The sequence below is a fragment of the Natrix helvetica genome, assembly GCF_964273705.1.
Source record: "Natrix helvetica genome assembly, chromosome: 3".
NCBI classification, from domain to species: Eukaryota; Metazoa; Chordata; class Lepidosauria; order Squamata; family Natricidae; genus Natrix; species Natrix helvetica.
This window is the reverse complement of record NC_138549.1, coordinates 58,798,643-58,825,507: the sequence shown is the minus strand read 5'-3', so window position 1 is coordinate 58,825,507 and position 26,865 is coordinate 58,798,643. Positions and strand designations below refer to the sequence as shown.

At 45.1% G+C, this 26,865-nt stretch overlaps 1 protein-coding gene across 2 annotated transcripts in view; it reads left to right on the top strand.

Moving 5' to 3' along the window:
- The window catches only part of SUCO (SUN domain containing ossification factor), a 261,352-nt gene that overhangs the window by 210,278 nt on the left and 24,209 nt on the right, over positions 1–26,865 (top strand). The window lies entirely within an intron of this gene.

Below are 26,865 nucleotides of genomic sequence, written 5' to 3'. Positions count from 1 at the left end.
TCAACCATACTTTATATCATTTCTACATTTCATTATATTAGCAATTGTGATATGTTTTTAATTCATTTCTGTGACCTAAGTTTCATTTCTGTCTCCTCTCCCCTGTCTGTTGGCTGAGCCAAGGCTCCTCCCCCCTTCATGTCTTGTGTGCCGTCTCTTGTTTCACCTAGGAGGTCCTTATGTTTTCCCATGAAGGCTTCTGCCTCCACCACTGTGTTAATTCTCACTCTACCCCCCTCCCCCAAAAATCAACAAGCCTTCTGGAATTAACCACCGAAACCAGATATTTTTTTCATATAGCTTTTTAGTTAGAAAGAAGAATTTCTTCCTCTTATCTCTTATTCTTTTTGGTATCTATTTCAGAATGGTTATTTCTTTGTCCTTATATCTTAGAGGTTCCCCCCTTTGAACTCCTAGAATCTCATCTCTTGTAGTCTTTCTAAAAAACTTAACATGTACCTCCCTTGGAACATTGTGTATTCTAGCATATGCTGAATTGATTCTATATATCAGGTCAATATCCCACCCTAGCTGCTGTTTATCTCTTTTAATATAATCTGCCAGCATTGTTATCATAGTCTCTCTTAAGTCTTCACCCTCTGTTTCAGGTATATTTTGAAATCTAAGAAAAAAAGACATCCTTTCAAATTCCATTTTTTCCATGTAACTCTCAAACCCAACATTTTTTTTGTAAAGCCTTCATCTCTTCTCCCACCCCCACAGCACCCTCCTCCAGAGCATTTATTTTTTGACTATTTTGTGAAGTCTGCTGTTGATTCTGTCTGAGTTCTTCCTTTAAGTCCGCCAGCTGCTTTTTTATTTCGTCCTGTCCCTTTAAGAGTGTCTGAAACATTTGGTGGAACGTTTCTTGAGACTGCTGTTCCCCCTCGGGGGCTTTTGGTTGCAAAAAAGAAGTTAATTGAGTTTGCGGGGGAACCGGGCTTGAGACAGCAGAAGATAGAGCCGAGGCTGGTTTGGGTGGAGGCTTTTTTGCAGGCATTTCAAAGTTCAACAAAAGTTATAGGTCTAAGCAGAAAAGATGGCGTCTGTAGGAGCGCGCCGTCAGGGGGGGGCAAGAGACAGGCAAAGTCCAGTGTGGGATATCGATCTTCAATACGGCTCCCCTCTGGTTAAGGTCAATTTTTCCCAAACCAAGGAAGAGTTGTACAAGGAGATTCCTCTAGGGTTCATCCGGGTTTTATAATTCCAGCCCAAAAAGTTTTTCAGAGACGACAGTTCATTTGTAACAACAACAGAAACGGGGGAAGAAACACCATTTTGGCTCAGCCCTCCCCAGGGATCGGAGAACAGTCATTTAGAAAGTTTCCATTCATAGCTTTTTAGGTCAGCTCACTTTCTTTCTTCCGCAATTGTTAAAAAAGATAATTACCCCATTGCTTGAAAGAAGTGAATATCAAAGGTTTTTTTTCCCCAATTCTCCCTCTCTCCTCCGAGAGAGAGAGATCGATTAGAGCCACTTTTCCGAGAGGGGGGGGGAGAGCAAACTCCCCTCTCCAATCTTAACACTTCGCAAAGATCAAAGAATCTTAAGGATACTGCTAATCCTCATGTACTTAGTTGTTCAAAGAAAGTAAAAAGAAAGACACCGGGGGGGTTCCCCCCTCACTGCATTTCTGCTGTTGCCTTCAAGTGGAGCATTTTCTTCCGATTTCCTCCGGACGAAAGCACGCGTGACAGGCGCCCCTCCCCCAAACGCCTCCCAGTGCCTAGGGCAAAGCTGGCAGCCACCCTGCAGCCGCTGCTGCTCCAGGGGGCTCCAGCAAGCCGCCCCCTCGGCAGGACGCCCCTACAAGGCATCCTGTGCCCCCCCCTGGATCAGGGGGGCCCACCGGGACGGCGAGCGGTGGACAGCATGTCCATCGTCCACAGAAACAGGAAGTAGAATCAGAGCACAGTCGATTTCTGTCTTTCTGGGGGCTTCTCGAAGCCAAAGTTGCCTTGGAGGGGTATTGGGAGAGGAAGGGCGTCCTTTTGATTGCAAACAGGCCACGGTCTGTTTTGCTGATCGGGAGTAATCCTTCCTGAAAGAAGACAAAGAAGAAGACAGAGATTAATGGCCAAACTGAAGCACTGACAGGCTGTTAGAGGAAGCGGTGAGAAAGCGGAAGAGAGTAGTGGATTGAACCTGAAGTTTCTTTCCAATTCCCACCAAAGTGAGTGAAGCTCCCTATGTTGATCTAAGAAGAAAAGGGAACTCCAGTGAGAAGGAAGGAGGGGAGAGATTCTTGTCGTCGTCGTCCCCCCCCCCCCCCCCATTGTTGAAGCGACGATGAGAAACACGGAGCAGCTACAGATCCATAACAATAAGGAAGGAGCAAAGGAAGAGCTGTGGTTGTTAAAAAGAAAAAACAGAGAGGTTGAACTGGACTGGAGTTTACTGGAATTTACAAAAGAAGAACTAGAAAGAGCTAGCTTTGAAAGTACTTGTTCCTGGAAAGTGATTATAAAGATATACAGAGGGAAAACAAAAATAGCTTTTACCTCTGGCAATGACAGAGCACTTTGAAAAGCGAAGCAAGGCGCAAGGGTACTATTTGGCAAAAAGGATATATAACTGAAGGATTGTGGAGGTGAGGTTTAACTCTTCTCTGTGACGTTAGCTTTGCTTTGGTTTTCTCTATTTCTGGATATCTTACAACCTGATTGACCGGTAGTGGATTATAAATAATATGGATTAAGGCTAAGGACTGTCTAGCTCCTGAAGTGATCTATCAGACTCTATGGATTACAAATACGCCTGATGAACTCATAAGGCTATTGGACAGATAAAACAATGATAAAGACAAATAGTAGTGGTCCCTTTTGAATTGTTATTATTATCATCATCATCACTACTATTATCTCTACCACTATTATTACTATTACTATTATTATTATTACTATTATTCTCCCCTTTAACTGTATGTAAGACATTGTAGATCACAAAAAGAGTGGTCTAAAGGGAGGATTGAAGTGAGATTGGATCTGGAAGACGTTCACGTCTCTTTATATTTACAGCTTAAGTGAGATTGAGTACTGGATGGTTATATACATGTAAAAAGGTGGTGGAATTGTTGGATACAAAACAAATTGTGGTAAAATTGTTAACCATGACAAGTACTACAAACCTAACAAAGATAGGGACAGGAAGGAAACCTGCCTCCAACCATCATCAGCTGCCTCTAGCCCATCCAACCAGAGGTCAATAGAAGATATGCTGCAAAAGGACGTGGTGTCAGAAAGCGGACCGTATTTCGAAAAGAATGAGAAATAAAGACCAATAAGTACATGAACTGGTGAAAACAACAAAGATTGTATGAAATGGACCAACAAATAGAATTACAAACAGGGGAAAATATGGATCAGAAAAATCAGCAAATAAAGCAACAGCTTGATGAAGGAAAAAACAGATAAAGGACAAGCAAAAGGAGTGGAAAGAACAAAAGGATTGGCTATATCAACAAATAAACCAAGGACTGGAGCAAAAAAGGGGACTGACAAACCAGCTGACAAAGGAAGAAATACTAAAGAAAACAAAACAGATAAATCAACAATTAGAGATGCAGGAAGATACTTTTGATAAGGAGATTAGGATAAGAGTAGATAATTGGGAGAATTGGCAGTACAAGATTCTACTGGGAGAAATGTTTAGCGTGAACAAAAAAGAGATAGATGAAAATAGAGATAAAAAGGACTGTCGGAGCAGAATTTAAAAATGGATAAGGATTGAGGCACTAAAAAAGAGAGGAGATGATGGGTAAAAAAAAATGCCCTTTAAATATTAAAGTAGCCTATTATAAGCTAGAGAGGCAGAAATAAAATTAGATAGGGGAAATATTAAAACATAAATTGCATATAGAATGAATAAAAATAATAGATTAGAAGTTTACAGATGTTAGGTATTTTTCTTTCAATGTATATTTAAACAATGTACCGGGACTATATAATTTGATTAATGTGATAAATGGATAAGAATTGAAGTACTAAAAAGGAAATGTATAAATAATATGAGGATTATATAAACTTGATAAATGTGATAGAGATTATTAAAAATGTTAGCGTGAATTGGATCAATATAAATGAAACTTAGTTACATTTGTTCATATATAATAGGGAAATGTTTAGATAGTACAAGAAAGAAATAGGTGAAGGTAGAGATAAAGATGAGTAGTTAGGCAATTTTGAATATACTGCTGTGTGAAAAAGTCCTGCACGCTTACGGTTATAGTTTATGACATTTTTTGGATAGGCCATTGATTTTATGATATTTTATGCTGCTATGTAAATATTGTTATATTTAAATAAATACTGGTGGTTTTTAAGTGAAAAGCAAAAGCTTTTGGCAATTTGGTGCTGTTTGGATGGGGATTGTGAATTTTCTTGCATGCTTACAATGACTATGAAAACAGATTAACTGATGCATACCCAGTGGCATACGTGTTGCAATTACTAAGGACGATGCTAGTGTTTTGTTAACATTTTTATTATTTGTTGCCCTGAAAAGGACCATTTAGGTAACCAAACATGGTTACTAATATGAAATTCGCCAGCCCTTATTGTTTATCACCAGGCGGCATCGCTTCGGCATAGACAGTATAAGCCTTTGCACATGATCTTTGGTGATAATATGATCCCAGGCTGCAATAATGGATTCAATCAGCTCCTGCTTGGTCTTTGGATGCTTCTTGCTTATTTCGTAATCAATCTTGGCCCACAAGTTCTCAGTTGGGTTCAAATCCGGGCTCTGAGCTGCCAATCCAGGAGTTGAACACCATGCTTCTTCATCCACTACTGGATGAACTTGGCTTAACGACAAGGAGCATTGTCATCCTGGAATTAAAATTCCTTCCCTACAAGTTGCTTAGCTGAAGGAAACATGATATTTTCCAGGACTTCAACATACTGCTTGGAATTCATGATTCCCTGCACGATTTGTATCCAACCAATACCAGAAGCAGCAATACAGCCCCAGATCATCACGTGCAATGGATGCTTCACAGATAGATTCAGGCGGTACGGCCTAAATTCTTCAGCAGGAAATCTTCTGACATACTTATTGCACTGATTCCCAGTCAAGTAGAAATTGCTTTCGTCACTGAAGATGACCTTGGACCACTGTTCGTTGAACCACTTTGCATACTACTTGGGCCACACACGTGAACGAGAGGGGTGAGCGTCTGTGAGCAAAGGTTTATTTCGAGCCCTGCAGCCTTTGAGCCCTCTGGCAAGCAGTCTGCAATGCACAAATTCTTATAATCTGTGGTGAAGTGAGCTTCCTGTCAGCCATCAAAATGCATTGCAGTGCCCGATCTTGCTGTTTTGTCGACTTTCTTGGTCTTCCAGTGCGGAGCCTGTCATCAACTGAACTAGTTATTTGGTATTTTTCAACCACTCTGCTCACTGATGCGATGGCATTTCACTCTCTTGGCTATTTCTGTACAGCAGTAACCCTCTTCATGAAGCACAATGATGTAATGCCACTGCTCAGTACTGGTGAAAGCAAAGGCCTTCATCCTTGCCCACAGCCAGAGCTAAATTAAATTTCTCAATGCTTTTCATGCCTATTTATAGTCAAAGAGTATGACAACATTGATTGGCTCATAGATTTAGCCTCTGTGCATTTTGATTGATCAGCCAAAGCTCACTGCTGATTGGCTACTTTCGATCCTAACATTCTCGAAAATTCAAGTTGTGTTTGTTTTAGCACATAAACTCACTCAAAACCTCTAAAAGACTTTAGTTATATTAATAAAAATTATGCATCTCAACCCGACTACGGAAATTTTTATCAAAGTACTAATTTTGCGTGGTTTCTATGAGTGAAAAGGTGATTAAACATGTAAATACAGCTTAAAACTGAAAGCGTGCAGGACTTTTTCACACAGCTATATAAATTTGAACAATATAATAAGGATTACTTAAATTTGAGAAATGTGATAGAGATTACTAATATTGTTATTGTGAATTGGATTAATGTGAATGATACCCAGAACCAACTCTGTTCACACACAATATAAATGTATAATTAAAAAATAAATAAATAATATATTACCAAAAAAAGAAAAAAGATATGCTGCAAAGGGAAAGGTCAAACTCATTCAAGTACCTGGAGGTTATGCTACAATCAATGCAGGAATCCATGGCAAAAAAACACGATGAAATGAAGAGAGATGGTAGAAGTAAGAAATGACACGGGAGAATTAAAAGAAAAGATACAAAACATGGATGAAAAGTTTGAAAGCTTCCAGCTATTGACTACAAAAAGTGAACAAAAAATACAGGAAATAGAAGAGAAGATGGAGAAAGAAGAAAAAAGAGTAGATGAAAAAAGTGATAAACTAATCCAGGCAAATAAAGAGTTAGAAACCACAGTAATATTTCTGGAGTCAGAGAAAGCAGCACACTATCTGAGATTCCAGAATATGATAGAGGAGAAGGGGGAAGACCTATCAAATGTTATGGCAGAGTTACTAGCAAAGGCATTAGGGACAGAAAGGAAGAGATGCTGATAGAAATAGATGAGACATACAAATTCATACGAATTAATGCAAGGAGACATAATCTACCAAAGGAGGTGCACGTAAGATTCATGATGGAATCGATGAAAGACGAAGTGCTCAACAAGAAGAGAAATGAAACAATACAGTATAAATGGAAACAATTGGTAATCTTAAAACAGGTCCCAAGAAGAGTCAGAGAGAAGGCCGTACCAATTTCTAACCTCATTGTTGATTAAATATAACATTAATTTCAGATGGTTGAGCCCCAAATGAATATTGATCAGATGGTGTGAAAAGAGATATCGAGTGGACTCATTGGATAAAGCGTTGGAGTTTTACAATCAGCATTTTGGTACCGAAGAGGAATTGGAGGAGAGGGAATGTCACGGCAGCCTCCATCAGTAACCAAGAAAGAAAACACTTAACTCAAGAGGTTTACATGAAATACCGGATAAGATGCTTCGGTAATTCCAATCAAACAGAAACAGGGTTAATAATTTTTACTATAGGGAACGGACCGACGTACTTTGGCCCTAACTTCTTTGATTTCTGGATAGTTTGGAGAAACTTGATGGACAAAAACACTCGATCTCCCACTTTGTAGTCTCTTTGCATTGTCCTTTTCTTGTCAGCCTGTTTCTTGTGTGCCCGGTGAGCAGCCTCCAATGCTTTGCGGGTCAGTGGCCAAATTTGGCCGAGCCGGTCACTCCACTCAGAGGGGGACAATATTTTTGGTTTTTCCTGGGGTAATTCAGGAATTGGTACAAAATCCTGTCCATACACAACTCTAAGAGGGGTCAAGCTGGTACTGCTGTGCACAGAGTTGTTGTACGCCACTTCAGCATGTGGTAACAGTTCAGCCCAGTTATCTTGCTGATAATTAATGAAACACCGGAGGTACTGTTCCAAAACAAAATTAGTCCGTTCGCAAGCTCCGTTAGTTTGAGGATGGTGGGCGGAGGTTAGTCTCTGGGTGGAGCCAATTATATTGAGAAATTCCTTCCAGAAGAGGGAGGTGAACTGGACCCCCCTATCCGAAATTATGCGTTCAGGGACTCCATGCAGCCAGTAGGCATGTGAAATAAACATTTTGGCCAAAGCCTTAGCTGAAGAGATTTTGGAACAGGGTACAAAATGAACTTGTTTGGAAAACAGGTCGGTGATAACCCAAATCATGGTATTCCCCAGACTGTCCAGCAATTCAACAATGGAATCCATCGATATCTCCTTCCATGGAGCTTCCAGACGGGCCACACCTTGGAGAAGGCCTTGGGGTTTTCCTGGTGGGCGCTTCGCGGCAGCCCAAACCGGACAACTGGCGATGTAGGCCTCAATGTCTTTTTTCAATGAAGGCCACCAAAACTGCCTCTTAATGAGATGTAGGGTCTTTACAAAACCAAAATGTCCTGCCATTCGCGAATCATAGGCCCGTTGAAGAACAGTAGCTTTCAGGTTAGCAGGAACATACAATTTAGCCCCTACACAAGCTAGTCCGTCTTTCATTGTACATTCATGTGAATGTTCCTTGAACCAGTCATCGGACTCTAAAATTGTGACCTCTAGATTTGAAACGTTTTGGCTTCTGGTAACTGCCGGGGCAGCAAGATTTTTCACTGGGATGACTAGGTGAACTATGCTCAGCTTTGAGCTGTTGTATTGTGGAAGTCTGGATAACGTATCAGCCATGAAATTCTTCCCTCCGGGGATGTACTTGAGGGTGAAATTGAAGCGGTTGAAATGTTGCGACCAACGCATTTGTTTTGGAGATCGTTTACGAGGGGTCTTTAACGCTTCCAAATTTTTGTGATCAGTCCACACTTCAATAGGGTGCTTAGCCCCTTCCAGGAAATGTCGCCAGGTCATCAGAGCCCATCTGACTGCAAAAGCTTCTTTCTCCCATATAGCCCATCGTCTCTCTGTCTCTGTCAATTTTCGAGAACTGTAAGTGCATGGTTGCAGCTTACCAACAGCATTTGTTTGAAGTAACACTGCCCCCACAGCCACATCACTGGCATCAGCTTGAACGGTAAATGGCGCATCCATATTTGGGTGTTTCAAAATGGGTTCCTCTGCAAAGAGTCATTTCAATTTTTTGAAAGCAGGTTGACACTCCATAGTCCAATTCAAAGGCTTACCCAGTTTGGGCTTGGCCTCTCCTTTTGACTTTAGGAGATTTGTAATGGGCAGAGCAATGCTGGCGAAAGAGGGGATAAATTGACAATAAAAATGCGCAAATCCCCAAAAGCTTTGTAATTGTTTGCGGGTGTGGGGGGGTGCCCACTCAGTAACAGCCTGGACTTTTGCTAGGTCCATTTCGATGCCGTTGTGAGAAATGCGGTAGCCCGGGTAATCAATTTTTTCTTGGTGAAATTCACACTTAGACAATTTGGCATAAAGTTCTGCGGCCTGAAGTTTTTTGAGTACTGAGCATACTAATGTCACGTGTTCTTCACATGTTTCCATGTAAATAAGGATGTCGTTCAGATAGACCATCACACCTTGGTATAGGTGGTCATGTAAAACTTCATTTCTTAATTGCATGAAAACAGCTGGCGCCCCCTGTAGGCAGAATGGGAGTACTCTGAATTGGAAACACCCAAGTGGGCAGTTAAAAGCAGTTTTCCATTCATCTCCCTCCTTGATTCTAACTGTAGTAGGCCTCTCTCAGGTCCAATTTTGTGAAGATCTTTCCTTTACCCAGTTGGACCAACATATCTCTCATTAGAGGGAGGGGGTAAACGTTCTGCACACATACAGTGTTGAGGTTCTTATAATTCACACAGATATGAAAGGAGCCATGTTTTTTTTTCTCTGAACAACACTGGAACGGCCACCCGTGGCCTAGGAGGTTCAATAAGCCCCCTTTTTAAATGTTTGTCAATAAACTTCCGTAATTCTTCCATTTCGCGTGGGGTCATTGAGTAAATCTGGGGGTTTGGAAGTTTTACCCCAGGGAGGATATCAATGCTGCAGTCTAGCATGGTGAGGGGGTAATTTATCAGAGCATTTTTCACTGAAAACGTCCCTTAGGTCCCAATATTCTTTTGGGATTTTCTCCTCCCCCTCAATTTTTTCCTGCACTGTGGCTGCCAAGTTAGGTTCAGCGTTGGCAATATTAGCAATATTAACAACTCTTACCTTGGCTTCCTCCGTGGGGAGATCCTCTCCGAACTGTTGCATGAAATTCCAGACCTGGACCATGAAAAATCCTAAGTCTTTTGAGTCTCCACCAAATTTCACACCAAGTGGAGGAACTGCCCGGCGTCTGCGGGTGGACCCTCCCCCTCTTGGAAGGGCTTTAGCCGCTGCTGCTGCCTATGTCTGGGCTTCGTCATCCTGGTTAACTCCATTGCCAGCCCCCAGGGCCCCCCTTGGCCAGAACAGAGCCTCTGCCATTCTCTCTTCTGGTTCTGGGAGATCGGCTTCTCTTTCGAGACCGCTCTCGCGTAAGTGTCATTTCTCCCAAGCCTCTTGAAAGAGTTTCATAGCTTGGGACATCATCATATCCTCCTCATTAGTATCCTGCCAAGCAGCTGCTGCCGCCGATATCGCCTTGTGGTAACTCCACCCGGAATTTCCTCAGGGTCGTACTTTTGTCCCACTCCCAACGACCTCCTGGGGCGGACGGATCGTTCCTCCAAATTCAGTTCTGCCATTCGCTCCGTCTCCAAGGGGCAGGAGGATGCAGCTGCATTCATGTCATCCTCTTGGTCGCTGCCTGGGTAGGACATTCTTTAGAAGATTTTGTTTTTTCTTACACTCCCCTCGGAAGTTGTTAGCTCCGGGATGAGTGCGAAAGTGAGATCTTGCTTAATGTCATGGCAGCCTCCATCAGTAACCAAGAAAGAATACACTTAACTCCACGTTTCAGAATTAAGAGTACTTTTACTGGTTATGACAAGATAGCAGCTAAGCAAAGCAAGATCTGAGGCAAAAGCATGCGTAATCATAGATATCAATGTATAACTCAACCCTCTCCCCCTGGTAACCCCATCCCTTGTCCAATGTGAAAATCCCTCAGGTGTCGTGTGGGATCCATCTTCAAAAAACATCATCAGGTTGGTATGCAGGAGAGTTGGCCTTGGCAGGTTCGTCCACTATCTCCAGCATGCGCAGTAGATGGTGAGAACAAAACTCCCTCCTGTACTTAAAACTTCCCTTCCCAAATGCCATGCTTTCCCTTCCCCCCGTTTCAATGGCAGCTGAAAGCAATAGCTATACAGAGGCTGACAGGGAAGCAAAAGTAGATGGAGATCAAAGAATGCCTGCTACAGAAGAAATGAAACTACAGGAAAAGGAAAGAGAAAAAGGGTAGAACAGAGAGCAATGGAGTAAGATCCAAAGAACCAAGAGAAATAAGAACAAGGAGTATAAGACCTAGATATAGATAGAACAATGCAAGAAAATCTTAAGATTCTATCACTAAATATTAAGGGATTGAAGTCTCCCATGAAAAGGAAGAAAACCTTCAATAAACTACAAAGATTGAATTTAGATATAATATCACTACAAGAAGTTCATATAAAGGAACAACACAAACAACTACTGGAACATCCTAAATGGGGAAAACTATTTGTGTCATTATCACAACAAAAGAAGAGGGGAATGATGCTATATGTTAAAGAAACAATTCAGGCTAGTCATATAGTGATGAAGAGGGAAGGATTCTGATTGTGGAAACAACACTAAATCAAAAGTGGATACTCCTAGTTGCAATCTACGCACCAAATAATGGACAAGAACAATTTTATTAAAAACTACACAATACTATACGTGATATGGAGTGTGACAACCTTTGTCTTCTAGGAGACTTCAACACAATAATAGATTAAAAAATTGGACTATGAAAGCAAGAGAACAAGGAAATGTACAAGAAGGATACTACCTAGAACCTTTAAAATGACAGAAGAGTTGAACATACAAGATGTATGGAGAGAGAGAGGAACCAGGGGAAAAACCAATGCACATTTTACTCTAACAGACACCAATCCTGGTCCAGAATTGATATGGTATGGATGTTGATGGAATTAAATACTAATAGGTAGAAATAGACACAAATTTATGGGCAGATCATAATCCAATGAGAATCAGCTAGAAAGGACAAAAGAAAAGTACAAGATGGACTCTAAATCGATCGAATTAAAAGATAGGGAATTTAGATCAGCATTGGAAAAACAAATGGGATTATATTTAAAGAAAATAGGAAATAAGATATTGTCACTACAAAAGCTGTGGGACACAGCGAAAGCGTATATGAGAGGAGTTGTCATATCATATAAAGCGAAGAAAAATAAAAGGAAGAAGCAACAACAAAAAACTTTAGAAGAAGAATATAGAATACTCAAGGTAGAGTTACAAAAGGAACCACAAAAAATAAATTTAAAGCAGCAAATGGATTTAATTAAACACAAATTGAACATCCTTGAAAAAGAAGATCTGGCGCAACATATAAAGAGAATGAATAAAAAAAATTGAGAATGAAAACAAACCAGGGCTAGCCTACAAACTGAAGGAGAAAGAAAAAATGGATAAATAAATTACAAGGCAAAGACGGAATCTGATGTTATCAAATTGAGGAAAAAATATCATTCAGGACTTTTATAGGAAACTATATGATGACAATGGACAATACCCAGAAGAAAAGATACTACAATACCTGGAAAAAACTAATGCCTAAGATTCCAGAAGCAATGAAGCTCATGTTCATCTTACCACTCTCTATTTTGAATGGCGTGAGTTCTGTATTACTGTGAACAGCATTATTGTACACGACCTCAGCAAAAGATAAAAGGTCTGCCCAATTGGACTGCTGATAGTTCATGTAGCACCTCAGGTACTGCTATACCATGGCGTTCAGTCTCTCTGCTGCCCCATTGATGCTCGGATGAAAAGCTGAACTAAGACCCTGAGATGACCCAATGGACCGCAGAAACTCTCTCCAGAACTTAGCTGTGAACTCGACCCCTGTGTCTGAAATAATTTTTCAAGGTACTCCATGCAGTCGGTAGGTATGCTTCATGAAGAGTTTAGCCAGCTTGTGAGCCGAGGGTTGTCCGCTGCAGGGTATGAAGTGTGCCTGTTTGGAGAACAGGTCTATTACAGTCCAAATCACCATGTTTCCCCCACTTTTCAGCAACTCTGCTATAAAGTCCATTGCGATCTCCTCCCACGGCCTTGTTGGCTCTGCTATTGTTTGCAGCAGTCCAGGAGGTTTTCCTGGTCGTCTCTTCATTGTGGCGCAGATGGTGCAACTTTTCACGTAATTATCCACATCTATCTTTATGCCAGGCCACCAGAATTGCCTCAGGGCTAAGTGTAAAGTTTTTAGGAACCCAAAGTGGCCTGCCGGTTTGGCATCGTGGCTCCTCTGGAGAATTAGGGTGCGTAGGGATTCTGGGGCGTAGAGTTTCATCCCCTTCCATGCAAAGTCATTTCTTTTTGTCAAGATGTGTTGGTTGTTTTGGAACCAGGGGTCTGCTAGCAGATCGGTTTTTAGCCTTGTGGTTAGGTCACTGGTGGGTTGGTTTTGCCGGTCACGGCGTTGCCGCCTGGTGGTCACTTGGGCATCTGTTTGAGTAGAGGGAATGATGGTGTCCACTACATGCTCCCGTTCGCATTTGTACTGAGACATGTGGGAGAGGGTGTCAGCTAGAAAGTTTCTCCCCCGGAATGTGCTTTAAAACAAAATCAAAACGGATGAAGTATTGAGCCCATTGGACTTGTTTGGGTGATAGTTTCTGTGAGGTCCTCGATGCCTCTAGATTTTTGTGGTCACTCCAGACTTTGAATGGATTCTGGCCCCATTCCAACAGGTGTCTCCAGGTTAGCAGTGCCCATCTCTCTGCGAAAGCCTCCTTTTCCCACGTGTCCCATTGTCTCTCTGTGTCTGTGAGCTTGCGGGAGGTGTAGGCGCAGGGTTGTAAGTTTCCTTGGTTGTTTCTTTGGAGTAGCACCATTGCAAAGTCGCTGACGTCTGCCTGGATCACGAAGGGTTGCTCGGGGTCAGAATGCTTCAGCACCGGCTCCTTTGCAAACATTTATTTTAGTGTTTTGAGTGCCTCTTAGCAAGTTAGGTCCCACTGTAGGGGTTGTCCCGAATGAGGTTTCGTTCCTGGGCTCCCTGTCTTCAAGAGGTCTGTCAGGGGTTTGGCAATCTTCACAAAGGAGGGGATGAATTGCTTGTAGAAGTTCACAAACCCTAGGATGCTTTGTAGCTGTCTGTGGGTGCGGGGGAGTGTTGCCAGCCTAGGATGGCTTATACCTTTGCTGGGTCCATCTCTATTCCCTCATTTGACACTCAGTAACCCAGGTAGTCTAACTGTGCATGGTGGAATTCGCATTTTGATACCTTGACATACAGGTTGGCTGCCAGAAGTTTTTCCAGTACTTGGCGGACCAGGAGTACGTGGTCATCCATGGTCTCCATGTAGATAAGGATGTCATCTAGGTAGACGAGGACCCCCTTGTAGAGGTGCTCATGCAGTACCTCGTTTATTAACTGCATGAATACCGCTGGGGCGCCCTGCAGTCCGAAAGGCATCACTTTGAATCCTAGGAGGCAGTTGAACACTGTTTTCCACTCATCTCCCTCTCTGACACGTACTTGATAGTATGCTTCTCTGAGGTTTGGTTTAGTGAAGACCTTCCCATTGGCCAGATGAGATAGCATGTCCTTCATGAGGGGGAGGGGGTATAGGTTGTGTATGCACACCCAATTTATCCCTCTAAAGTCCACACACAATCTCATAGTTCCATCTTTTTTTTTCTTGGAAGAGGACTGGTGCCTCAACCCACGGCTTGGCTGGCTCAATGAACCCCCTTGCTAGGTTTTTGTCTATGTATTTGCGCATCTCTTGCATTTCCTTGGGCATCATGGCGTACAGTTTGGGCTTGGGTAGTTTTGCCCCGGGTATGATTTTGATGGCACAGTCTGTCTCATGGTGAGGAGACAGAACATCGCACTCGGCCTCGCTGAATACTTCTGCGAGGTCCTGATATTCCACCAGAATCAGTTCGGCCTCTGGGGTTTTGTCAGATGTGGTTGCCAGTCGTTCTTGTGGGCTCTTTGGGGGGGGGGGGGTTCTTGTGTGGATGGTGTTTCTGCTTTCTGGTGTGGGAGGGGTTGGGGCCCCCTTGATATTCTAAGTCTGTGGGTACCCCCTTGCCACCAGATGGTCGGTCCCCACTTGTATAGCCAGGAGAGTCCCAGTATGACTGCTTCTGTCATTTTGGGGGCTATTATGAATCGAATTACTTCCCAGTCATCCGCTAGCTCTAGCCTCACTGGTTCGATCAGGTGGGTGGCATAGGCTCCCTCCATTAGGGACCCATCGACCTGTTCAAACCGGATTGGGTGGGCCAGTCTTTTTGCTCTGATCCCCAGTTTCAGGACTGTGGTTAGGTTGATCAAGCACCTAGTGCAGCCTGAGTCTATTAGGGCTTGAAAATCCCCCTGGCTTCCTGTTTTTGGGGCTGTGAGGCGTATTGAAAAAAGGAAAGGGTGAATTGGACCTCTCACCATTGGGTCGTTTTCGCCGTTGTCATCATTATCATAGGATTCTGGTGACTGGTCATTGTTGCCTGAGATCTCCCCCCCCCCTTCATCTGGGTGGGGAGGGAGTCTATTAGGGCTTCAAAAGTCCCCTGGTTTCCTGTTTTGGGAGCTTTGAGGCATATTGGAAAAAGGAAAGGGTGAATTGGTTCACTCACCATTGGGTCATTTTCTCCCTCATCCTCGCTGTCATAGGATTCAGCCAACTGGTTGTTGTTGCCTGGGGTTCCACCGCTTTCGCCTGAGGGGGAAGGGGTCTCTGCAGCCTGAAGGGCTTTCCGGGATGTGTTGATGGCCCGTTTGGGGCCTCGTTATGGTCGGGGCCCTGAGCGGTGGGTCTGGCCTTGCTTTCGGGGCTGGGGTTGGGCACACAGATGCCATGTGGCCCATCCCCCTGCATCTGTAGCATTTCAGCGGACTTCGAGGGAGGGATGGTCTCAGGACCCGCTGTGGTGATGTGGTTCCCTGTCGGCGGGGTGGTTTCAGGTCGGTTTGACCTCTCTTTCTTCTGTGCGGTTGCTTTCTCATGTCGTTGGTGCGCAGCCCGCTGTCGACTTTTGTTGCTACTCAGAACCACTCAGAGAGTCGATTTGGGATGTCACGGTATGCAGTTACCTGGGCAATTTGCTTGTCCAGGCTTGTTTTGAAAAAAATGCACCAGCAGCCACTCTGGTAAAAGGTGTAGCTTTCTAATGACCCTCCTAAATTTGCGGATGTGCTCTTTGATTGGGCAGCCCATCTGCTTTAGTTTGCTGCTCTTCCGCATATGGGTCCTCTTCCCCCCCCCCTCAAACCTGGCTTCTAGCAGTTGCAGGAAGTCATCTATGTCTTGCAGTTGGAGGGCTGCTAGCCATTCCCTTGCTTCTCCCTCTAGATCCTCTGCAATGGTATTCACCATGTCTCTGGGCAATGGGTAGAGGTGCCCATAGTGCTCTAGGTGAATATCAGCTGAATCAAGGAATAGAGCTAGCTGATTTGAGTCTTTGTTAAACTTTCCCCTGAATTGGGGTGGGTCATTCAGCTCTACTCCTCCAACCTCTTGTCGCCCTCTGTATGCTTGCGCCTGATATGGCTGGTTATCTTCTTCACCCCTAGTTCAGAGAGAGGGACGGGGTTGCCTGCACTTGGCAGCCTGCCTGCTGCTTGGGAGAGGCACTGGTTGTCGTTTTGGGCTCCTTCTCCTCCTATGGTGTGGGGGCAGGGGGCTGCGCTCCAGTCTGTGTCTCCTCCCTTCAACAGTATCAGATGCTCCTCCACTCTCTTTTGGGCGGTATGATGGCTCCTCATCATGAAGGGTGACCCAGTCAAACTCCTCCCTCAGTTGCTCTATTGTACTTCCCAGGGATTCCACCTGGGGCTTTGGGAGCCTGGCTTGTGCCCAGTCCCACATCCCTACCACTCTTGCCAGCTCGCTCAAGACCCTTCCCTTTATCTGGGAATTGGGGTAAGGGAACTCAACTTCAGCTGCCTTGGGGGCTAATTTCCACCAGTACTCATCCTTTCTTGCTTCTGCTGCTGGGAAAGACATTGTGGCTTGGAAGTCTGGAGCTCTGATGTTGGGGGCTGGATTAGTTCCTCCAGCTGAAATCAGGCTTTTTTCCAATAATTCATCTTCTGCCATGGTTGCCTGATTTTCCCTCCAAACACCCCAAATATCGGGAAGTGACTGGAGACCCCGGGATTCAGGAAGCCCAGAAATCTTGATAGATTTTAAAAGTCAGTTTCAGCTCTCTGTGAAGTTCCCTAATTAATTTACCAGCCTCAAGACAAAGTTTTTAAAAAAGCCTCATTCATTTATTAGGATCAACATCTTGGCATGTCCTTCTGTGGAGCCGAAACTGATTTCCACTTAATGTCGTCTGAACTTTACCCCTGTGTCCCCTCCACTCTGCCTTGGTCATAAATCACATTCACCAACAAGTGAATGTTACGGCAAGTTATGGACATGTGCATTCACATACCAGCTGCAAGAATATGAGACCTGACTCTGGCCAAAAGTATGCATGGAATTCTCCTCCCTTCTCTATGCCACTTGATAGTAGTCATGGCAACACTTTACAAGTTGACACTTGAATAAAATAATGTTGAAATTCATTTGGCAAGGCAAGAAACAGAGAATTAAACTGAAATTATTGCAATAGTCAAAAGGGAAAGGAGGATTTAGTCTGCTTGAATGGGAACTGTATCATCAAGCTGCTGCACTTATGTAGATAAAAGAATGAATAACCTTAAGGAACAGCTTCTTCCGGTGGCGCCGCTGTCCTTGGAAGACGCTCCCTCGGGAACGCCAGCCCGTGTTTGAGTAACAAGCAGCTGGGATAGCATAAATCAGCTGTCCAGCAGTTTGAAAACCTCCCCCTTGGGAAAAGGGGGGGAGGTGAGCTGTCTGGCAGAGGGTAGAGCCGCCCAGTGGCCCCAGAAGCAATTCTGTGGCGTGAAAGGTGTGAATTCCCCAGGAAGCCTGACAATCTCCTCATCACGGGACGCTTCTGCCTTTGCAGAACAAAAGGCAGTGTCCACACCTGCAATTTCAAGTTTACTCTACATCTGAATAAGAAGCAGGCAGAGCAAACCAGGAGGTCAACAAATTGCAAGTACAAGCCTTAACTCCGTAGATTATCTCTTTCTGTAAACTTAAAAGGAACTTCTTTTTAAAAAATGGCGCCGGAGTAATAAAGGGTGTGTTGAAAACAAAATTGAAGCAGAAAACTGATTAGCACTTGTTAAGTGCCTGTTAGTGTTGCTGGAAGACTTCAAAGAATAGCTGGACTTTTTGGACTGAATAAATTGGCTGTTTAAAAGCGTGATTTGAATATTTTGAAATGGCCTCTAAGCAGGCAAAATTCAATGCTTCGAAAAGTGCAGGCAGTTCGCCAGCGCAATCTTCAAAGTTGCAATCTTTATTACCTCCGGTGGAAACACAATCACAAACCCTGACACTGGAGGCTCTACAAAATAACCTACAAAATGCATTAAAAGAACAGGCAGTTGTCTTGGAGGGGAAAATTACAAGTGCCTTTAAAGATGTCTCTGATGAAATATCTGGAATTAAGGATTTAATCCAAACACGTAACCAAGAGGATATAGTTGAGGCACTTAACGGATTATTTGGCTACGTGGCATCTCTCGATGAGAAGGTGGAAGAAATTAATGAGGCTAATACAAAGTTGGACAACAAACTTGTGGAGGCACAAATTAAAATTAATAAGTCGGAGGCGGAGCTTACAATGATACAATATAGAACAATGGAATTTTCCCTGAGGATAAGAGGGTTTTTTTATTGTCCAAATTTTATTGATTTTAAAAGTTTTACAGGGAAAAGGGGTTAAAAGGTTATAGAACATTTTGACAGCTACATCGTGCGGGGGGGAGAAGCCTCCCCAGGTCTTGCAACTTTTACAAACAAAAATAGAAAAATATCAACATTTACATAGGTATTAGCAGTTTTAAGTTTAACACAAAATCATCAGTATGTTTCAATCATTTTGTTTTGTATCACTTCCATAAAGGTACATTGTAACAACAATTGCAATAATGTTTCAAATCACTTTTGTGATCTGAGTCTTCTAGTTGTCGCATCCTCCCCCCCCCCCGTCCACTGGCAGAGCCTCAGCCCCTCCCTCCTTTGTTTCTTGTGTAACATCCCCCATTTCACCTAAGAGAGCACTATGTTTTTTAGTGAAATCCTCTGCTTCCACAACTGTGTTGATTCTAATTCTACTGCCCTCCCAGAAAATCAACATGCCTTCTGGTAACAGCCACCTAAACCAGACCCCATTATTGTATACTTTTTTTGCTAAGAAGGAATATTTCCTTCTCTTATCTCTTACTTTCTTTGGGATCTGTTTAAGAATGGTTATTTCTTTATCCTTATATTTTAATGGTCCTCCCCTTTGAGCTCCTAGAACCTCATCTCTTGTGGTTTTTCTAAGAAATTTAACATGAACTTCCCTTGGAACATTGTGTGTTCTTGCATAGGCTGAATTAATCCTATAGATCAGGTCAATATCCCACCAAAGCTGTTGTTTATCCCTATTAATATATTCTGCTAGTATTGTGGTCATAATCTCCTTAAGATCTTCATTCTCAACTTCTGGCAAGTTTTGGAACCTAAGGAAAAAAGACATCATTTCAAATTCCATTTTTATCATGGGATTTTCAAATTCTACATTCCCCCTTTGGATTGTCTACACCTCGTCTCTCATCCCAACCACACCCTCCTCCAGTACACCTATCGTCTGTTCATTCCGTATGGTTTGTTGTTTCGTCTCTCTGAGCTGTTCATTTAAGTCCTGCAGTTGTTTTTTCATTTCGTCCTGTCCCTTTAAGATGGATTGAAGCATCTGATGGATAGACAAATCCTTTACACTCTCTTCAGGGGCTTTAGGTTGTAAAAAAGATCCCAGTTGTGACTGGTGAGCAATCGGGCTGGAAGTGGAAGATGTCGGGGCCGATGAGGCCTTACCAGGCGGTAACTTCTTTGGACCCATCATGAGGCTCAGAGATAGTTATTGTTCTATACAAAGAAATGGTGTCTGTGGGAAAGCACAGCCGGTAGGGATCACCAGGCAAGCAAGTCCAAAGGAGAATAAATCCTCTGATACAAAACTAGAGCAAATAGGTGGGTCAAAATATTCCAAATCCAGGGGAAAAACGTATTTGAAGAGGCTCCTGGAGGTCTCTGGGGTGGAAATTAGTTCAGAGCCATAAAGTTTTCCAAAGGAGGAGTCTCATTCATGAAGACAAAGAAGAAGGAGGAAGTTGGCCATATTGGTTCAGCCAGTACAGGTGGTCAGGAAACAACAAGATCAAAGTTCCCATGCATAGTTTAGAGAAGAATCAGTTCAGCCATCCTTTCTCTCGCAGTTGTGGTCTATTTATTTATTTATTTATTTATTTATTTATTTATTTATTTATATTTGGTGCTTCTAGACCGCCCCCTCTCCCAGAAGGGACTCGGGGCGGTGTACAGTCCATAGAGAATATCACAAAATACAATAAAAAATTAAATATGTACAGTTTGGAGGAGGTTAAAATGCAATTAAAAGAACTGTACAAAGCTAATATAAATATAAGTTTTAAATCCCTAAAACAGACACAACAAATTAAAAAACCCCTAAGATAACCAGATAATAATACATTTGCCAGGAGGGACAGATTGTAATTATGCCAGGCCTGCTAATCGGAACAGGTGAGTCTTCAATTTTTGCCGGAAGGAGCGGAGGTCAGAAGTGGTTCTAATGTCGGGGGGGAGGTCATTCCAGAGGGTTGGGCCCATCACAGAGAAGGCCCTACTCCTTGGTGTACCCCGTTGGCATTGCCTAGTGGACGGCACCAGGAGAAGTCCCTCCCTGTGTGAGCGAATTGGCCGCAGGGATGTATGTGGGAGGATGCGATCCCGCAAGTAACTAGGTCCCGTGCCATGGAGCGCTTTAAAGATGGTAATCAGCACCTTGAAATGCACCCGAAAAACCACAGGTAGCCAGTGCAGCTCGCGCAGGAGAGGTGTTACGTGGGAGTACCTCGTACTCCCCATCACAGCCCACGCGGCTGCGTTCTGAACTAACTGCAGTCTCCGGGCGCGTCCCAAGGGCAGCCCCATGTAGAGAGCGTTGCAGTAATCCAGGCGGGACGTCACCAGCGCATGAGTGACCGTGCGTAGGGCATCCCGGTCCAGTAGGGGGCGCAATTGGCGCACCAGGCGAACCTGGTGGAACGCCCCCCTCGCCACGGCTGCCACATGGTCATCCATTGACAGCCGGGCATCAAGGAGGACGCCCAAATTGCGCGCCCGTTCCACAGGGGGCAATTGTTCGCCCCCTATGGCCAGCGATGGAATCAGCTGGCTGAACCGAGGTGCCGGTAGCCACAGCCACTCGGTCTTGGAGGGGTTGAGTTTAAGTCTGTTGTCCCCCATCCAGACCCCGACGGCTTCCAAGCACAGGGACATCACTTCGACAGCCTCGTTGGGGTGGTTTGGGGTTGAAATATACAGCTGAGTATCATCAGCGTAGAGGTGATACTCAACCCCAAAACCACGGATGATCTCACCCAGCGGCTTCACATATGTGTTGACCAAGAGAGGCGAGAGGACTGACCCCTGTGGCACTCCACAAGTGAGTGGCCTCGGGGTCGACCTCTGTCCCCCTGTCAACACACATTGCCTCCGGTCGGAGAGGTAGGAGCCGAACCACCGCAAAACAGTACCTCCGACTCCTATCCCCTCCAACCGGCGCAATAGGATACCATGGTCGATGGTATCAAAAGCCGCCGAGAGGTCTAATAGGACCAGGATAGAGGAACAACCTCTATCTCTGGCCCTCCAGAGATCATCAACCAACGCGACCAAGGCTGTCTCTGTGCTGTGCCCGGGTCGGAAGCCGGACTGGCGTGAGTCTAGATACTCGGATTCGTCAAGGTGTCATGGAAACTGCTGCGCCACCACATTCTCAACAACCTTCGCTAGGAACGGAAGGTTGGAGACTGGACGATAGTTAGCTAGCTCCATTGGGTCGAGTGAAGGCCTCTTAAGTAAGGGCCTCACCACCGCCTCCTTCAAGGCGGTTGGTAAGGATCCCTCACCCAATGAGGCATTCACCAGGCCCAGAAGCCAGCCTCGGGTCACCTCCCAAGATGCCAGTACCAACCAGGAGGGACACGGGTCCATTAAACATGTGGTGGGTCGCAGCCGTCCACGCAACCTATCCAAATCCTCGGGGGCAACAGAATCAAACTCCTCCCAGGATGGTCTCACAAGACTCGCTGTTGGCGGCCCGTCCGGTCCACTGAGGGGGGCCCATCCGCTCCGGATCTGAGCGACTTTATCCTGCAGATATTCCCCAAACTCCTCTGCTCTGCCCTGCAAGGGTGCCCCCTGCGTCCTCTGTGACAAGAGGGAGCGGGTCACCCTAAACAGGGCGGCAGGGCGGTTATCCGCGGACGCAATAAGAGCAGCGCAATGTCTACGTTTGGCCGCCCTTAATGCCACAAGGTAGGTCCGTAAGTAGGCTCTTACCTGTGTTCGATCAGATTCGGAGCGTGAGGACCTCCACCTGCTCTCTAGACGTCTCCTATGGCGCTTCATCACCCTCAGCTCCTCGGTATACCAAGGAGCCCGGGTGGGTCGCTGCCGCAGGAGAGGTCGCAAAGGCGCAACCCGGTCCAAGGCCCCAGCTGCCGCCCTATTCCAGGCGGCCGCTAGGTCCTCTGACCGAGCGCGGGTCAGGGCTACAGGTAATGGCCCAAGCTCCGTCTGGAACCTATCCGGCTCCATCAGGTGCTTGGGGCGGTACCAGCTTGGACCATCTGGTCCCGCCTCCTCGCGGTGGGGGGTAGCGCCAGGGAAGTCCAGCCGGAGACATGAGTGATCTGACCATGACAGGGGTGTAACAACAAAGTCCCCTATACCCAGATCACTCGTCCACTGCTCAGATACAAAAACAAGGTCCAATGTGTGGCCACCTTCGTGTGTGGGGCCCTGAATTAACTGGGTCAGGCCCATGGCTGTCATGGAAGCCATTAACTCCCGAGCCACCTCAGACGCTGCTCCCGTCGACGGCAGGTTGAAATCCCCCATAACCACAAGCCTGGGGATCTCAACCGCCGTCTCCGAGATCAGCTCGAGGAGCTCGGGCAGGGCCGCTGATGTATAGCGAGGAGCCAAGTATACTATCAGCAAACCCAACTGCCTCCCTGGGCCCCATTTCACACCAAGGGACTCACACCCGGATATCTGAGGAACAGTGAACTCCCTCGGCTCTAGACCTTCCCGTATAACTACCGCCACCCCACCACCCTTACCCAGGGCCCGAGGCTGATGGAATGCGCGGAAACCTGGTGGGCACATTTCCACGAGGGGTAAACCACCCTCGTGGCCCAACCAGGTCTCCGTTATCCCTGCAAGGTCCAGCTCCCCCTCAGAGATCAGCTCATTAATGAGGGGGGCCTTGTTGGTTACGGACCTTGCATTGCAAAGCATCAGCCGTAGGCCCGGGCTCTGTAGTTCCTGGCCACCTAGGTTGCGGGGGTTGGTACAAACGACCGGGCGTAGCCAACAGCCACGGTCTCCCAACCGACCTTGTAATCTTCTTTTGTCCTCGCATCCCCCCCTCCCCGCGACTGTTGTAATCAAACAACCCTCTGTTGGAATAACTTGTTCCCTCTCCCCCCCCCACTCCGCTCACTTCCCTCCTGGACTCACCTGTTCGTCTGGCACTGGCTTCCCTCCTGGCCTGGTTATCCCCCCCTCCCTTCCCAGAACCCCCTAAAAACAATGTAAAACATTTAGCTAAAAAGCCCCTCAGCTTCCTCTTCTTCCACCTCTCGGGGTTCACAAACCCGTCATCAAGGCTGGCCCTTGAGAGAGCCAAGGGCCATACCTGCGAAAGAGGGGCCTCCCGCAGGCGGAGCAGGTCAGACCTCGAATAAATTAAAACGTTGTAATAGTCCCAGTAGGGTAGGGGTGCAGATGATGCAAAGTTAGTAGTTAATAGAGTCTCAGTGGAATGGAGGGTAGAAAGTTAATAAATAGAAGAGTCTCAATGAAGGGTAGGGGATATTCCAGTGTCCAGGTGGTACTTGGTACTTGGAGGCAGGGGGGGAAGGGCAAGAAATGATTAAATATCCCAGGTGGTAGGGGGAAGGCAAAGGTAGCAAAAATAGTGGAGGGTAGATGAAAGTTCAGCTCAGCTGTTTCCAGGTGGATACAGCCCCCCCGATGGATGGGGGGGGCATTCTTGGCCCAGCTGCTTAGCTCCCATTAGGGTCAGCAGGGCCCTGGAGGGGTATGGGAGCAGCCAGGAATGATAAAATAACCCAGGAGTCCCTGGCTGCGGCTCCCTCCCTTCGTCTGCCGCCGCAGCCATCTCCCTTTGATCCTCCGGCTGCCTCTGCCTCTGGCTGCTTCCCAGCCCTTCTCACCTATCAGCTGATTACTCCCGTGTCCTGTTGCATCCCGTTGCTCCCCCTTAAGCCCTTTGATGTCCCTGGGGCCTCCGGAGCCTCTCACCCCCTCTTCCTTACTCCTCTTCTGGCTTTTCGGCTTTTTCTTTCGGCGTTTTCGGCGCCAGCGCCGTCTGCGCAACCGCACCACGCCATCGCCATTGCTCTCTCCTTGCTGTTTACAGCCCTCCGAGCCTCTTTCCTCTCCGCTCTTCACCGACCACCCTATCGGGCTAATATCAGCCCGAAACATGCCTGGGTGGTCGGGCTGTCCAACTCTCGACCCCCTTCGATGGTATGGGGGCCGGCAGCAGTCCCTACCCGGTCGGGAGCTCCATGATGTTCCTGGAGCTCAGAGGACGACCGCCATTCGTAGGAAGCTCCTCCTCTTATCTTTCTAAAAAGAAAGTTTTTCCTCTTTCTAAAAAGAAAGTTTTTTCCCTCCATTATTTAAGGGAAGTGAAAGTAGATTTTAAACTTTCTCTCTCCCCCATAAAAGGGAGAGATTTTCCAAGCACCGCTTTTCCAAGGGGGGTGGAAATTCCCCCCCCCCTCCAATCTTAACTCCTCCAAAGGTTGAAACAGAGTCCCAAAAAAACCCTGCAGAACAGTCAATAGAGTAAAGACAGTAAAGGACCTAGGGAGACCCCTCACCTCACCGCACTTCAGCTGTTTCATTCAAATTGATCATTTCCTTCCAGGCTGCATTCGGCGAAGTGTGCGGTGGCATTCCGTGCGCTCCCTACGCTTTCCGGCTCCTGGGGCAAAGCTGGAGACCCCCCCACACCCGCCACCATTCCAGGGGTCCCAGCAAGCCGCCCCTGCGGCAGGGCGCCCCTCCAAGGCACCCTGTGCTCCCCCTAGACTTCGGGGGAGCCCACCGAAACAGCGAAAAGGCAGACGCACGCGACCATCGCCTTCAGCTGCCAGAAGTCGTCTCCCAGGATAAGAGAGTTGAAGGAACATACTCAAGAAGACTTAAGAGAGATTTTTGCAGACGCTTTTGTCCAATTAACTGGGGAGCCAAAGGCCGAATGCCTCTGGTAAATTGACAAAATTTACCGCGTTAATTCATGGATTGCCAGACAAAGACAACTGCCAAGAGATATCGTAATCTATTTTGTCACCAGGAAAATTAGGAATGAAATATTGCAAGCAACCTATAAAAACAAACTGCAAGTGGCAGGTCAAGATGTGATAGTACTGAAGGAAATCCACCCCAAAATGTTGAGATCTAGAAAGGATTATGCATTTCTAGTGGACGAATTTAGAAAGCGCCAGATTCAATACGGATGGGAGACCCCAGCCGGATTGGTGGTGAACTACATGGGAGAAAGACATTGCCTCAACTCTGTTTGGAAGGCAATAGATTTCTATAGCATAGTACTAAAGGCAGGATGCCCTCCATCTCCAGGTCCCAAAGAAAGAAAAGAGATAGAGGACCCCAGGCAGCAAGATAACCAGGCACAAATTGGGGTTGTGAGTTTGCTGCAGGAAACAGAGGAAATTATGGAACAGAGACAAACCCGTGCGGCTACTAAACATAAAGAACAAGAATTAATGTCTCACCAAGCCCAGGTGGCAATTCGAGATAATATAAACATGAGCACAGAAGCAGTGGGAGGAGCTAGACCGAAGGTGAAATCCCAGTAAGATTTCCAGGCAGCTCTTAAAAAGCTTCAGTGTGCTAAAGATGACAACTAAATTTCTAACATGGAATGTCAATGGCTTAAATTCACCACAAAAAAGGAAAAAAATATTTCACTATTTGCAACAATTTAAAAATGATGTAATTTGCTTACAAGAAACACACATTAGAACACGGGATCAGAAATATTTGATGAATGCAAGACTGGGATCGCATTTTGTAGCATCTGCTATGGAGAAGAAAAACGGTATAGTTATATATTTAAGAAAAGACTTAAAGGCTGAATTAATTGAAGCAGACCCTCAAGGTAGATATATTGCAATTGAACTATTAATAGAAGGAAAGAAAATACTCTTTACAGGAACATATGCTCCCAATCAATAACAAGAAAAATTTTATAAGTTGCTTCACACCAAACTAACACAATGGGGTTACAGATCCTGCATTTTACTGGGCAATTGGAATGGAATACTGGATCCTGTTCAAGACAAGAAGAGGCTTTTGCAAAATACCCAAACACGAACAAGATTACCTAAATCTTTTTTTGATATGATGGATGACTTTGAATTGAGGGATATCTGGAGAGAACGGAATGTTAAAGAATGGGATTTTACTTTTTTTCTGATAGGCACCAATCCCTTTCCAGAATTGATTTTATACTAATTACAAATGACTTTTTTTCCAGATCACAACCCGGTCTGGATGGAACTTGAATATGGAGACCGACCCAGGAGGTCTTGGAGATTAAATGAAAATCTATTTAGATATGAGAAAAATGTTACGGAATGTAAAAAAACTATTGAAATAATATTTTGTTTTTAATATACATAAGGGGATATCAATGGAAATGGTTTGGGACGCAAGTAAAGCATACATAGGCGTTTTAATGAATCTGAACAATGTTTATAGGCGCAGACAAAGGGAGAAACAAAGGGAATTAGAGGAAGAGATTTAAAAAAAGAGCAGGAGTTAATGTCTAAGCCAGATGATAAGAAGACAAAAGAGATAATTACTTTATTGCGAGGGCAGTTCAATATGTTAATGTCGGACCAGATAGCCACTAATTTTCTATATGCCAAACATAACACTTTTTGTAATGCCAATAAACCAGATCGATGGCTAGCATATATGTTAAGGAAAAAACAAAGATCCCGTAATATAGAGAAAGTAGAATATAAAGGGAAAGAAGTTTTTCAACAGGATATGATTAAAAAGACTTTTTTAGA